We start from the raw sequence: 16,539 nt of genomic DNA on the forward strand, positions 1-16,539 counted from the left end.
TAGCGGTAAGCCCAAGACATTTTCGTTACAAAAAGCCATGAATTTACAGTAAGAAGCTGAACTGCAATTTCAAGATAGAAACATTGTTCATCATTTCATATCCGACATAGCGAGTGATTTGTCGAAACTGCAAGTGTGAGTTCGTGGAATAATTTACTGTTCGGCAATAGAACGAAAGTCACGATCATATATTAGCGCTTTGCGAGACAAAATATATAATTAGGTACGAGCGTGTTGACCATTTTGTACATCGTGCAGTCCTTTTTGTAACTCAACACGGTCTCAAAATGGCAAGCAATCACGAAAACACATCAGAAAATCGTCTAAAAACAAATATTTTTTTAATTCTTCGGGCAACACGCTTTTGCAATTGCCCCAAATGGTGTACCATTAGCTTGTGATATGTTAAGTACAAGATGGCTACAGTACTATATTCTAAAAATACTTTCAGATAAATGAGTTTTCACAAGTGTAGTCCGTTTACTCAGTAAATTTTGGAGTCTCAGTTATATTACCTAAACGATACAGAGGCGAATTTGCGTCATCAGGAATACGTTTGAGTACAGAATAAAAGATTAGTAAAATAGCACGTCCTAAAATGAACCATTGACTTACGATATATTTTACTGGAACTAATATAGATGAGTTGGTTTTAATACTGACCCTTTGAGTCCTGTTTGATTGGTAAAACTTGAGCAAACAGTGTGTAATATTTCAAACTAATTTCTTCATCAGAATGGTCAATAATAGCAAAGGCTTTATTAAAATCTACGACAAGCACACTGGTTTTACCTGTGCTTTTGTTTCAAATATATATTCATCCGTCAGTTTAGTCATGACATTTTGACTGGAGTGAATTTGTCGGAATCCTGACTTGGACGGATGAAGGAGATTCTATTTACTGAAACAGTGAAATAGTGAACTGTGCTTCTCCGTTGTTTTAAAATAACAGACAGGATAGAAATTGGCCTGTTTCATGAATCAATCTTAGGTCCGCCTTGATAAATATGATAAACGTTTGCTTACTTCCGCGCATCAGGGAATGCACTAATTTAGATTTTAACAATTTGATCAGTGAGAGCTGCTCTAAAATATGCGCAGAAAACTTTTGTATTTTGATGCCATATGGCCTGGTTGTGTTTTCCGTATCAAAACTAAAACGAATACTATAAACTGCACGAATAGAGAATTTAAGTATAACCAGTCCAATATCAGAAATTACTCGTTCTGCCATAAAAACCACACAAGGGTTGGAAACAATTTTTGATCTCAGTGATTGCTGACAGATACGAAAAATGCATTCATCCTGTTTGCAGTTTCCTGTGCATTAAATACAGTTTCATTACCTACAGAAATTCATTCGGGATATGCATATACTTAATTGCGTTAAGGTCTTTCAAATGATGCCAGATATGCGTACGTCCTTTCTGCCGAAAATTAACTACAGTAATATTTTCTCTTACATTCCTTGATAATAGATGTTGTTGATTGATTGATTAGTTGTATTAAAGTGGTGTGCGTACATAAGTACATGTATCACTACATAGATGTTGTCCTTTAACGCCACGTTTTATAATTCGGCCAGTAGTTCTATTAGATAATAGAAGTCACAAAATTTACTAACTGTTCTTAAATCTTCCAGATGTTCGTGATGCTTAAACCTTCTGGATTTTAGTGAAGCGCGTTTATTATCAGCCTTTAAAGGCATTGTCCCGATCGAGGTATAAAAATGAATCATTATCAGGCATCCTAAAGGAACAAATCATAATCAAAAGGATTGAAAGATCTGTATATTATATTTGTATAAGGGAAAGATGTCCTAAAGCGTATGTTCAATCATCATACGCTCTATGCTTCGTCATTTAGAGTAATATTTTATGTTTGATAAATTATCTATATCAATACCTATATGTCTGTCTTACATCATTCTCTCTCTCTCTCTCTCTCTCTCTCTCTCTCGATAGATAGATAGATAGATAGATAGATAGATAGATAGATAGATATTGTAAAATTTGATGAACAATTTGGAAACTCCTTTACACATATAAACGCTGGCTTTGATTCTATTATGGACTTAAAGCAAATGCTTAATCTGAAATCATTGGATTGATAAAACATTACAGGGATGGTAAAAGAAGTTAAATTTGATGTGAGAAAGATAGATCATTTCTTTAAAGAGAAATAGTTAATTATTTGGAGATATATGCGAAGAAAGACAGACGTGGTTTTGCCCGAGAAGTGGCAAAGAATTTCGATATTTCACACGAACGTGCAGTGTACGAAAGGAACTTAGAAAGCAAAATGTTTGTACCCGTTGGCTGTCCGGTGCTCGGCAAAGAGCAAATGGGTTTACGGGTAAACATGTGCAAGAAATTATTATACAGAGACAAAGTAAAAGCCTAGAACTTTTTAAATAAATTTATTATATGTGGTGAAACTTGGATGTCCTATTTTATGCCCGAGAGTAAGAGAGAAAACGATGTATGGAAGCATACAGGTTCATTATTGCCAAGAAAAGCCTATCTATCCAAGTCTGCTGGAAATCTGATGTGCCTTATGTTCTTCAATACACATGGAATAATTCTTAACACATCGTACCAGAGAACATCACATCAAATGGACAATATCATGCCACAGTAACCAGATCTTATGTACGTGACTCGCAAAATGTCTCCAAAAATACTGAGGGTGGCTTCACGTTGCACCTGGATAACGCCCCCGCACATACATGCAAGTTTGTAATACAGAATTTATAAACATTTGACAGTGGGTCCCTAAATCACCAACCACTCATCCCAGCTTTCTTAGAATATTGAAGATGGGATGTGGGAACACAGACAATAACTAAACGATGCAATCACTGGATTGCTACGAACGCTTACACGTGACGCGCTGCTGAACGTGTTCAGGGCATGGATATCACTATAGAGGAAAGTTAATTTAAAATGATTACTAAAATTACTGTAAAATGTTGGGTAACTCTTTTATCTTTACGGCCTCTGTTGTAGAACATTCCGAACAATCCCGTATATCTCGTGCGAAAACGAATTACTTTCTCCGCTCCTTACAAACAGCTGCACGACGAAAATCTTGCTTTGCATTTTAACAAATCATTGCTTGACTGCCATCTGTTCTTCAAGTTCGTGTCATGGTTATAATTATTACTGCTCCTGCCGACCCCATGACGCAGATTCATAATTTGACGGAAACAACTATGGATGGTTTCAGATAATTGGCTTTTTTATGGCTCCAAATGGCTGACTGACTGCATCACTTCTAAGCTATCATCAACCTTTTCTGCCGGAAATAAATCCTAGGCAGTAAAGATAATTAAATGTTTTCCAATAAAGAAACACATTTAAGTTTGATTGTTTATGTTTATGTACCTATGTCCCGTGTCATTAGAAACTCGTGTCGTTAGAAACTCGTGTCATTAGAAACTCGTGTCGTTAGAAATATAAAACTTTTAAAGCGGAACCTTTTCTGGTAGGCATAAATTTCGTTTAAGTTTAATGTAACGAATCAGTGGAATGAGAAAGAAAAAATATCACGACAGTGTGTGTGTGTGTGTGTGTGTGTTGACACATCTACTATGCATTTTTGTAAGTAATCTTTGAATATACACAGCAGCTACTCTTCGCGTGTGAAAGCTGCTATATCGGTTCATTCTTATTAATGTATATTTAACATCTAGTGGATCAGAAACTCCTATAGTCTATATCACACGCAACCTATGATACCTGATTGACTGAAATAACAATTTAATATATTATTTGATTTTCGTAACATTTGTGTAGAAAAAAAGAATGTGGAAAATTCAAAATTATCACATGCTTAATATGGTTTTCTTTAGAGAAACCGCGTAATTTCACATATAATAACAGCTTTTCGCTTTCTATCATGTCAATTTGCTGTTTGTTCTTCTAATGAAAATACCAATTAATATAAACGCTACATGTGCAATAATAAACAGCAGTAGCTTCAAAACGTCTAAATAATATACCATTATCTGTACCAAACAAATATGTCAATGATGAGACCCATATCTACCGATAACGAAACAATTTACATTACCAACTCGAAAATGTTGTACATATTTTTGGTTGTTTCCGATGTTGTCGTAGCGAGGGCATGGGTTATAAAAGTGAGAGAATTAAATTCATCCATAGGGAGATAGGACCACGAACTGCGATACATAACGGACTTTTACAAAGCATCAAATATGCTATATATTGTGAGAAATGCTGTGAAAAACAAAAAGTTCATTGAAAAACACAAGAATAAACACTCAAGATACTATTTCGCCTGCAACAAACTGTATACAATTGACTCCTTAAGTCCGCATACCTCGCATTTGCATCCGAAGGTCTTGTTCCAGACTCTTTGACATTATCACGATTCAGGACATGCATGCTGTAGTAGAAAAGGAGGAAAATCGTAACCGAATATTTTAAACCATATCGGGAGGAGGGTAAACGTTTGCCTCTCAGTAATTTAATCTTCCTCTCGTTAGATCTAAAGTACACGGCCCAATGGGTAGAAGGACAAATTAGCCTTTCCAAGAAATAGTGCAAGAGTGAGATTCGAAGGAAAAGGGAGGCTGGCGGCGAAAATCATATATCCAAAGAAGTAAGTCAAATTTTCAAACATCTATTCATGCGCAGGAGTAATAATAAATCGGACACGATACAAAGTCTCCATCAGACAGATGGGTTTTGATTCAACAGGAAGTAACAAGAAATATTTGTTTCCTACTTCCATCTCGAATGAAAATCTAAATAGCCTTCCCGGTACAGTGAGTTAAATAGTCTAAAGTGAGCTTCACCAAACAAATTTGCACAGGTGATTTAAAAAGCGCCTCAACAAACACTTTAGTTGTTAGACTTATCATGTAAGTGAATAGTTTTGCAAGCATGAAATGGTAAAGTATATTTCTGTGTTTGTCCTAGACATTTATTCAAGCACAAACTCTTACAGTTATTAAGAAGATTTTCAGTGTACTCGCTGTAGGCCATTCAGATCTTCACTGTAGAGTCTCTGACGTAATATTTTGTACTTTTGTCTTCTTCGGATATGTTTCAGACATACTTCTGGTTTGTAATCTAATCAAGCAACATGAAGTTGTATGCGTGACTATAGTGGTCAACAGATGCATGCATACACATGTATTCGCGTTTTAGAATGCAGTACATACATCGAATAAAACATGCATATATTATTTCTGGACACAATGATAAAATGCTGTATTGAGAGGCTTTTTTCTTTAATGAAGTTTAAAACAAAACAAGGTAATTTTAATTGCGTATTGGGGTTAGAAATTCTAAAACATAGTTGTTTATACAATGAATCAACTTTTGAAAAGGATGATTTTCTACCTATTCTTTCTGGAGATGACGATAGTTGTTATCGGAGATAGCTCATATTATTTGATGATCTTAGTTCAATTAGGTTAGAGATATAATCAGGAAAAAAGATCAGTTGAAGACTTATATATCATGATTCCTTTAAAATAAGGAATAATGTTTTGTATACAGGTAGCCATTGTAAACGTGAAGATAAAACATTCGAGGGTCTTGAAATAGGAAGCTTCAGTATCATTCGGTAGAATCTTTTCATGAGTTTGTCAATTCTAGATAGGTTGTAATTGAATGTACTTCCCATACGTTGAAGCTCTAGTCTATTAGTGTTAGTATATATCCCGAAACATAATATTCAAGTGACTTGGTCTGTAGAAATGGCACAGTAGTTTTAACAGTGCGATTAATTTGACTACCGTTGCACATATTTGATAGATATGTGTATTCCAGGATGTTGGTCAATTTGAATACCAAGAATTCTGTGAAGTTTAACATTAGACACGTCAATTTTGTCCAGGTCAATTTTAAGTTTATTTTCAATACATATACCAGATGAATGCAGTGCAGAGTCGTCGACGAAACATAGTTAGAGTGCTCATGATACAAGGCTAAGTCATTGACAAACAGCAGAAAAAGAAGAGGGCCTAACATCGAGTATTGAGAAACACCACGTACAATATAACTTAATTCAGAAGCGTATTAAAGCCATGCAATCAACATGGGGTCTGTCACTGACGTAAATCTAACAACTGAGTTTGAAGAAAGCATGTAGGCTGATATTTTCTTAATGAGCACCGAATGGTCAACTGATTCGAATGTTTTGTGTAACATCATCGAAGACTGCGATATTAAGTTCGACTTATTCGATTTCAGGAAGCTTCTGATCTATAGGTTTCGTCAATGCAGTTTGATAGGAGTGTTTCAGTCGATAACCTGATTGTGATTTATGGATACGTTTTTACTTGTTATAAGAACCGAAATTTGCTGAAATGTTTTTCAATAATTTTTTTAATTACAGAGCAAAAGGATATGGGTCAGTAGTGATATGGTGTGACGGATTCCATATGTGCCTTGATGAATGGGGTCAATATGGACACTGTTTAGGCATTCGACTTATTTATTTACGAAATTTCGATTAGTTGTTTAGGTAGTCACTTTTTTCATCATATCAACTAACCGATGTGTTACAAAAGATGAAACTGGCATGTAGAAAGTGTCATGTAGAAGGTATCATTTAGACAGTGTCATGGCCTTCAATTTGCGGATGAGCTTTCAGCAAGGTATAATGGGTGGGTGTTATAAAACAAATATTCATATAAACAGAAGGCATAATAAAAAAGAAACGGTAATAACACCTGGAAATAAAGAAAATGTTCGAGGTCAATGTGGAAGAGAAAAACAGCTTCATTCAGTGACGATTGACTGTAAAATATAATAAACTAATACAAAACAATCTAAAGTTCGAGAAAATGAATGACTTAGGCAAAAACTAACATATATTTTACACTGGTACAGTTGGAGTTAATAGCTGATAGGTTAGTGAATTCCTTGGCATCAATATCAAATAAATATGTACGAAGTATGTTAGAGGACTTAACAGAGATGGGGATGATATATAAGAAGGATAAAGTTCCAAGGGTTTTGTTGTGCCTATATTTAAGACATTTCCACTGCATGAATATGAGAATGTAACATCTATGGATAATAAGTTTGAAAGTTCCATTAGTTCTTCTATACTGATGACTTCAAATGACTTAGGTACACTTGTTGATTCTAAAGATATTTAAACCGAACATGGACGATATAGATTAATACCTGTTGAATTTATGCATCAGGTCTTATACTTCATATCATCAGTTTATGTCAGCATTGTTATCTCACACTGAATGACATAGCGATTTTCACTATTCGGGAGTGGCGTTTAAAGTATGAATGGACATGTGTGACGCAAGACTTGGACGGCAGAGCTTGAGCAAAGCATAACTTCTTAAATGGCGAAGCAAAGAACACCGGCATAGCCTCTACAATGCCTCTCTTAGACTCAAAAGCAAAGTTGTAAACACAGTGCAATTATCATAACGGGATCATTTAAGAACAAAATTTGCGAATATAAAAATTCTAGTAATGATCAATGCGTTTACATGTCCTTGGATCAGATGGTACAGCGCGTAAAGAATATAATCGTCAGGAAACTCAAAATAGGTGACTCAGTTGAATTGGTACTCGTTCAGCTGACAGACAGACTAAAAATAATGACCTTGTCAAGATGAGGACATTCAACAAAGGAAACAATTACTTTTTTCTGTTCAGCAAAATTTAAAGTAAGTATTAACACTCTTCAAGCGAATATCAAAATAGACATATATGGTTTTGATGATATTTTTCCAAAACGTCTCGACAAAACAAAAGAAGTATTCAACATAATCGAAAACCTAATTATGAACATAGAAAAATGTTAACCTCTCAAGGCAAGTTTATGCATCGATTTACCAAATGGGTTTTTAAAAAGACTAGCTTGGTGTATGTGCGGTACATACATGAGTCCAGAGAACGTAAATAGAAACGAGATACGTTAATCGTTTACAATTCAGGACGCGACGAAGCAGATGGTAACTACAAAGATGGAATTTGTTATTACGTTGGGATACAATATTTGTTTTAAATCGATATCAAGCCAGATAGACATCACGGACAAAATATCATGCACAAGAAAGAGTTACCAGAACGACAAAGACAATTATATGCAGAATCCAACGCGATCGACACCCTGTCGTAAGAAGGTTATATCGTACACTTCCAGGAACTCTAAAAATGAAGCAACTATAAAATGTATAATTTGATGCGACTGTAAATGTATACTGGTTAAAAATACAAAGGATGAAGCTAAAAGAACGCATATAATAATAATAATAATAATGAGGACTTTGTATAGCGCCTAATCTTTATAAGCTCTAAGCACTTTACAACATTAAACAACACCTATAAGATAAAAAAACATATGATATGATTACAAAAACAAACACCATGAAATTAGAAAACATTAAAAAAACATGCTGAGAATATTTAAGGTAGGACACATTATTAAGTCTTTAAGTTTGTTCTTGCAGTCGAAATAAGTGGGTTTTGAGAGCCCTCTTGAATGGAATCACTGTATCTTTGTGTCTAAGTTCAGTGGGTAATTCATTCCACGTTGCTGGGCCCTGGTATGCAAAAGAACGCTGTCCATATGACTTTGTTTTCATAGCGGGAATAATGAGTATACGATTGTCAGAAGAGGAGCGTACGTATCTTTCTGGTGTATACACATGGGTGAGGTCGGAGAGGTATGTTGGATTAGAGTCCGATAGTGAAACGTAGCACAGAGAACAAATTTTGTGTTCGATTCTGGATCGAATGGATAGCAAGTGTATGGTACAGAGCAGCGGGGAGGTGTGCTCTGATCGTGGTACTCTAAGTATGATCCGAGCAGCTGTGTTTTGAACTTGTTGAAGTTTCTGGAGCATATATTGAGATGAACCAGACAGAATTGAGTTACAATAGTCCAGTCTTGAAAGTACTAATGAACACACAAGTGTTTTAGTGGCATGTTGGTGCAATGTGAGAGTACTGTAACACCTGGGTTTCGTACTGATTGTGTGAATTTAATTTTGGTGTTGCTGATATTTATTGTTTGATGTAAAGGATGTGAATGAGAAAGTCTTTGTGTTGTGATCAGAATGGCCTCAGTTTTATCATCATTCATCTGCAGCTTGGTACATGTCATCCATGATTTCATATCAGAAATGCACCTCTCTACACCTTGGATGGTAGCATCAACTTCAATTTGGGTGTCATCAGCGTACAATTGGCGAGACACTGGATGGTGATCTATGACACTTGAGAGCGACTGAGTGTACAGAATGAAGAGAACAAGTCCAAGAATATAAAATGTAGAAAGCTCATTCCATCTGTTTTCTGTGTGTACCACAAATCAATCCATTGCGAAGCACACGTCTACAAAGGCACTAATCACTATCCTACAAATCAATTTATTGCGAAGCACAAGTCTACAAAGGCACAAATCACGATCATTTGAGTGCAAGGTGCAAAGGTCTTGTACATAGTAGACACGATTAATATCCCACTATGCAGCCATACCTTATCGAGTTATGACAGTCACATTTTATCAAGGAGTAAGGAAATACGTAATATCCTGATCGGAAGTTGACGATCGTGGCTAACAACCATAAAAAATGCATATCAAAAGCACAGAATTAAGTTCATGAAAAACGGAGAGTCAATAACCGTTACAAGGACAGTAAAGTCGGTGGATAGCTTTAGATTCACGGGGTAACAGTTGGAACGGTTCACACAGAAATGGAGGGACGAAACGTTCTTAGAACGCATTAAAGGTTTTCAAAAGCTTCTACCTAAATATCTAAGAATAGTCATGTACTAACATTAATATATGGGTGGCTTTGAAGGTTTCAAAGAAACCGCTATACCAAACTCTACTCTATTGAACTCAGATATATTCAAAGACAATTATCTATATGTTCAGGATGTAATGGAACATTTTGACCTGACAAACTATTTGACATTTTGACCTGACAACACTATTTTATCTTCAGGACTATTACATGGAATCAAGATGTTATTTCATACTGTAGATGGCGATGGTATATGTCTGGAGTATAAATATGTTTTACAAACTACTGTGTACGCATGTTTCTGTGCGTGTTTAAGGTTACGTACGTTGGTACGTAAAATAGCGAGTGAATTTATGTAAGTATGCAGTATGTATCGTTGAAATGTGTAGGTAGTTAGGTAGGTGGTATGTTTGTATGCATATGTGCACTTTGTTAACTTGTGTGTGATTTTTGTGAAGCGTTAGAAATGTATGTAACAAATTCAAGAGAAAAACCTTGTCCAACTCACTATTTCAGAGCTATCTGTTTTGCTCATGATGCAAGTCTCAATTGTGTTGAACTAGGACTGTTAATATATTACGTTATGTTCATGATGACTGATAGTAAAGGAAAAAGTAGCATGATGCTCAGTCGATATGCAGAAACTAGTCACGAACAGCTTGGGGAAGATAAGGAAAACATTATAAATGTTGACGAAAACGACACGTGTAAATCAAGTTATTTCGGTGTTTACCTTGGCTCTAACAACATCTACGATGGATCATGCATGCCATACGCTCTTAACTATGGCAACAACGCCTACCCTTTCTAAATTCTGAATAAGCGTGATCCCAAATGTTTGGATGACCGAATAAATTTTAAACACATTAATTATAATTTAGATATTCAATTATTTTAAATGTCCCGAAAATTAAAACCTCAACATTGGGCAATGTTTAGATGGGTTTTTGTAGATATGCAGCTGCCATGTTATGGAATTAGCTACCAAATGGCTTCAGAGAGCAATCAAATTTTAACACATTTAGATCCTTAATTCTCTCCTGGAATGGTAAAGACTGTATATATAATATCTGTAAATAATACCACCACCATGATGACAACAGCAAAATGTTTGTTTTAGCGCTTTTCGTTTATCTGTGTTTGTGTTATGTACTCTCATATAATAGGGTTGGCTACTTTTTAATCCTAATATTGAAGTTTCTGCATTTAATTTAAATTCTAGTCTAGACCAATACTTATTTCCTGTTGTGGTTCCTTTTGTATTTTTGTTCGAATTATCCTAAATTGTGGTTTTATTCTATTCAGATACTAAATTCACATTTAATCACTGATTTTCAAAATACATTGCTTCTTCATATTTCATGTTATATGATGTGTGTTTTGTCCTTTTATATTTGTACATGCATTATGCTGTGATTGTATGTCTTGCAAATCATGCTTTTGTAATGGCGCCTTTGTTTATGTGATGTTGGTAAAAAAAAGAACTCATTAGAGCTTATGTTGAATTGTTCTTTGAAATAATGCCAACGTTAAATAAATCTTATCTTACCGTATGTCGTTAAAATAATTTCCATGTTCAGTAAAATTGGTATATTTCAAAGATTAATTTGGAGTTAACGGTAGAGTTACATGCTTACTTTAAGAACTCTCCACTGGCACCTGAAAACCCTGCATCTATCAAAATTGACTCGTCTGAACTTCAAAAGTCAGTTCACCAAAAGACAAAGGGTACAAACCGACGGTGTCTAAATTATAATTTGTATTATTAATCAACACAAAATAGTTCGCTCACTATATACACGCAATGTTCAAAGTGCAAATGGTTTACAACTGATAATAATTTTAAAGAATTTTCCTTTTTCAAATGCAACCGTGACTAAAATCCAACGCAGCGCTCAACGTAAGTTTAAACCAACAACGATTCTAAGAAGTTCTTTTCTTTTCAAAAATGATGATGAACAGCAGTACATATAGTAAGTAGATGGAAACTTTGATGAAAAGAACAACAATCAAAAATAATTAAAATATTTTAATGTGATAAATATATCTTCTTGCCTCAAGAGTAATACTAAGTGAATAACTGGTTTCGGTTAGCATGAAAAACATTAAAATTAGACTTTTAGGAACAATTTAAAAACAAAACAGAGTTATGACACTAGTAATTTCGCAATGGACAACGTGGGCAGCATACCACAAGTAAATAAAAGAATACTCGAATTTTTCACGGATGAACAGCTCACCTATTAAAGAATTGTGAGACATAATGTAAACTATATTAGTTTAGGACTGAACTCAGGTATACATCGGTAAATTGAAATGTGCGGGCAAATATAATCTGAGATTAGAAATGTACATAAATGGTCTATTCACGCATGGAGAAAACATTCAAGAAATGAATTCAATAATTTCTTTTCACTTAAAACAAGTATCCAGCAGATACTGGCACTGGTTAATTTTGGTTAACTTTTTTCCGTGATTTGTTTCTGAATTAAAGAAGCACATGAACATACGTAAAACCTACAGAAATGTTGATGTGCCTAGATATGCCTATTACAGTGGCATGAAGAAAAAGTTAAAAGTAAAAATTATAAAACTAAGGATTAACAAAGCGTCGTCGAAGGTGGAAAACAATCAACAGAAAAGAGAAAAAGTAAAATATAATTTTTAACAAATATTGATGCGGTAAATTCATTTCGCTTGTGAAAGAGAAGGGAATGATATGCAAATATAGAAGTAAACGTTTATCGCTATTGGATACAGCTTTTACTGTACTATTTCGAGCATTGCAAATTAGTGAGATTCAACATTATTTGCCTATGACTATTTACTGCAACTTCTGAAGAATAATAATTGAATGGAGTCTGCTAAATCAGCTACTTCCGGTACGTTGCTTAACCCCTTGATGGCTTACCACGCTTCATTATAGATGTACTATTCTGGTGAGGCTCTGCTAAACTGGATGAATGAATTTGAAAATCTCTAAAATGAATTAAAGTCAAGCAACAAAAGATCAGAAAAATTAAATAATTGAATTTCAACATTGTCAATGAGTAAATGAGTCCTTTACTACACACATAAACCCCCAAATGTCAACTAACAGGAGACAACGAACAGTGATAATAAGAAAGATGATGCAATACAAATATTAATAATAAAGCAATATTGAACAATTAACAAACATGTATCTGTTGTACGCTCTTTTTCCTATATATAACCTGAGTGAATCAGTTGATAAATTATAATTTAGTTCAGTCATTAAAGGAGACCAGAAACCAATGGAAATATAGCATAATAATAAAAGTACTATAGTAGAAAACCTTATTCTGAAGTATCATCTGCGGCCGTAATGCCAGTATTAAAATATTGGCCTATCTTCTAGGAGCTGAATTTCCGTGACCTCGTATGCAAAATTTCCGCACCTATTCGGTTACTTTCGGGATGTGACGTCATAGTAGCGACTCCAGCAGCCCAAATGGGAGTTGCCAGAGTAAAAGACAATACCGTTTTGCGTTGCTTACTGGTGTAATAGAACATTAAGAAAAGCCTGTGGACAACATTTTTTTTTCTTTTCCGAAAGATAAAGGCATAATGAAAGAATGGATAAATTATTACAAACAAGTCGATTTCAAAGCAACACCATACAGCACTCTGTGCTCGTTACATTTCTCAAAGGACTGTTACGAGAGGGATTCTGAAAAAATGGCAGCTCAAGGATACCCAAATGCTAGGCCTAGACTAAAAGTTGGCGCTGTTCCAGACATAACGTTGAATATTTTAATCCTGGGAAAAGTGTTAAACGTGCGAGTTACGAAAATAGGCAGAAGGCCGAGTAAGTGACCACAAAATACAACAATCAATTCACAGATCTTTTATCTACACCAGCAGTGCTAAAAATAAATCTGATAGCCCGACACCCTGGGCCCCTCTGGTTTAAGTTCCGACCCATCCTGTATTCAAAGTGAGGTGTCCGTCAGGCTTGTCGAAACAAAAGTTGTTTGCCTGAGGAAACTTTGATCGCCCGGGTGAAATGAGTAATTGTATTTTCAAGATGTTGACATACATGCCTTAACACGGCACAATCTAAATCAAATCACTACTGTCCAAGTAGTACTAATATTAGTACCCTTACTCGTACCTCGTGGACAGGGTACTAACATGAGCATATACGTGTTAATGGAGCAAGCCGGGTGTGATTCACACCCGGCGCTCTCTTAGCCTAATAATAACACCTTAAACATATTCCTTGCATATAATCCAATAAATTGAGTAGTCCTCTTATTTAATACCGGAAATATCGAAAATCATTGTAGAAATAGTTGAAAAATCTCGTTTACCTTTTTTAGCCGATATTTTCGTTTAGATCGTCCTCCATATTATTTCAAATAATGATTACTTCCGTTCTCAGCCTCGTTTGTTTGTGTGCCATATAAGGACATTAACGCCTTATTTGGAAATGTAAACAAATCGTAGTAAACATTTGGCGCCGTTTGGGTCAGAAATTCTGCGCATTAAAAGTAAATACGGTTTATCGGCAACTTTGAAATTCACAAGAAGCGATTATTCGCACTTGATTGATAATAATATAGCGTAGAATATCCAAAATATGGTCTGGCAAGCCTTACGTAGAAAAAGGGTCACGGCGAGAGTCTCGCGTTATCTGTCATGGCGTACAGTATAAGGTTAGAGTAACCATGCCAATTTATTTTATCGTATAAGGGTTTAATAAATTCAAAATAAGCCAAACTTCTTTCACAGCATGATTATACTTATGTAGTTGATTTCTATACTGTTTGTTTTTCTGACTTTAGTGATGATATTTTTTGCTCCATTACCTGATATGGGATCAGTTCGTAGCCTCAACCACAACAAATCATGTTGAGGCTACGACATCGTAGCTACTGTCCAAGGTGAAATTTAGATTTGATTTTAATCAAATGGAGGCTTTGCCAAAAGTAAGATTCTAAACCTGTCGTGTTTCGAGAAAACACAATTTTCAGTAATCTTATAAAAATTATAAATTTTAAAAAAATCATTGTATACATGAAGTATGTATAAACGGTAATCTGTAATGATTGGAACTGATATAAAACTATTCCTTGGGCAGTTTAAATAGCAGCGATTAAATGAAAAGAGGTCAAAGTTTCACATTAAATGGCTGACAATAGACACGGGGGGGGGGGAGACTATTGACCCAACCCCCAACCCCTTGCCCCAATGTGCGAGCGCCCATGGGACGTACCTTTTCTTCATGTGATACGCCTTATTATTCCCCCAGGACAAGCCCATTTTGCATATTCTGGTCAGCTCTGGCTAAATTGCAAAATAGCTGAAGTTTTGATTTAAGTACGCAAACAATAAAGCCGGTGTGACTAATGAACATACTCCTTATCCTTGCATTGATTTTGTGAAAAGGACTGCCCTTCGGACATACTTCAAAGAAACCATGTTCGACAGTGTGTGTATGTGTAAGCACCAGCAATTGCTTGCCAAATAAACGATGCCTATTTTGTTGTTACTTACGATGCCATGGACTTTAGGTTTAAGTCTTAATGCATGTAACACTGTTTGCTGAACAAAATATTTATTCAGAATTAGTTCTTTAGGGCCACATATACTGCATGGTATATTTTGTTTTATTCCTTGTAATTTAATCATGGTAATTAAACTTTACATATACGGTAGAGGAATGTCAGGTGTTAACTGGCCGAGTTTCTTTGGCGGAAATGGAGATGCGATTTTGTTTGCAGAGAAAATTTCAAAGTGATCATTCATTTAAGCTAACTGGTGACTATTTTATTCTTTTACTTTTTGTATACTATAGTACTGTTGTAGTTGTTTAAAAACATCTTAAATTTGCTTGAATAATGTTTAATTTTCACGTTCTATTTACTGAAGAAGAAAACAAAGAAACAAAACTGTTGTGTGATATTAATTATTTCGTCCAGTGCCGGATTTAAACGTGTGTGCGTGTGATTTGAATTTTTAACGTAGCTTTAACAATTTTTCAGTCATATCACTACGATGTCTGCAGTGTGGCAGTTTAGACTGTGGATTGCATACGTTAAATCTATTTATAAATGTTTTGGGGTTGGGTTTTTTTCTTCTGACAAATGAAAATTGACAGACATAATGTAATAATCGGGACATCGCTGCGAAAAATTTAGAGATATTACGAGATCGGGATGTAGATGAGGAAATACCCCCAAAATCGGGAGGTTTTTCTCCCGGCTTGAGAGTTGACAGGTATGAACTGTCCGGGTTTGTGGAATTTCAGTCAGGGCTTGAGTTTATTTAAGTCACCAGCCCGGGGCCTGTGCCTAAAACATTTCTTTTAGCACTGACCAGTACAGTACATAAACTATTATATCAGACTGCAGATTCAAGTTTTGAATGTGCAACCCAAATGTGGTCTCCTTCCGTCTGCCTCGCTCGCCAATGTTTATGTTTGTATTCGAGGACTGGCTAGTATTGCGTCACGATACCACGTGATCTGTCGTCTCATCAAAACTCGGAAAAACTCGGCAATTTACGGAATCTTGGTATCTTCCGTGCAATAAAATCACTACCCGCTTAAGATATTTAATTTACAAACATGACAGTCGAATTAAAATCTGTAAAGAATTACATACGTAAAAGGAAAATTTTGATTTCTAGTCTCCTTTAAGGTGTCTTGTACAGCATTGATCAGTTTCTGGCTCAATATGTGATAAATATGCATTACGAAAAATGAAGTGATAAACGTTTTGAAGAAAATGTGTAGTAGATGTGCCAGA

The 16,539-nt window shown here is 35.3% G+C and overlaps 1 protein-coding gene across 2 annotated transcripts in view; it reads left to right on the plus strand.

The window, feature by feature from the left end:
* Window positions 1-16,539, plus strand: part of LOC149793289 (atrial natriuretic peptide receptor 1-like) — a 659,752-nt gene that overhangs the window by 172,737 nt on the left and 470,476 nt on the right. The gene's annotated exons all lie outside the window — the stretch shown is intronic.

Source organism: Sinohyriopsis cumingii, chromosome 8 (genome assembly GCF_028554795.1).
Source record: "Sinohyriopsis cumingii isolate HCF-2022 chromosome 8, ASM2855479v2, whole genome shotgun sequence".
NCBI lineage: Eukaryota > Metazoa > Mollusca > Bivalvia > Unionida > Unionidae > Sinohyriopsis > Sinohyriopsis cumingii.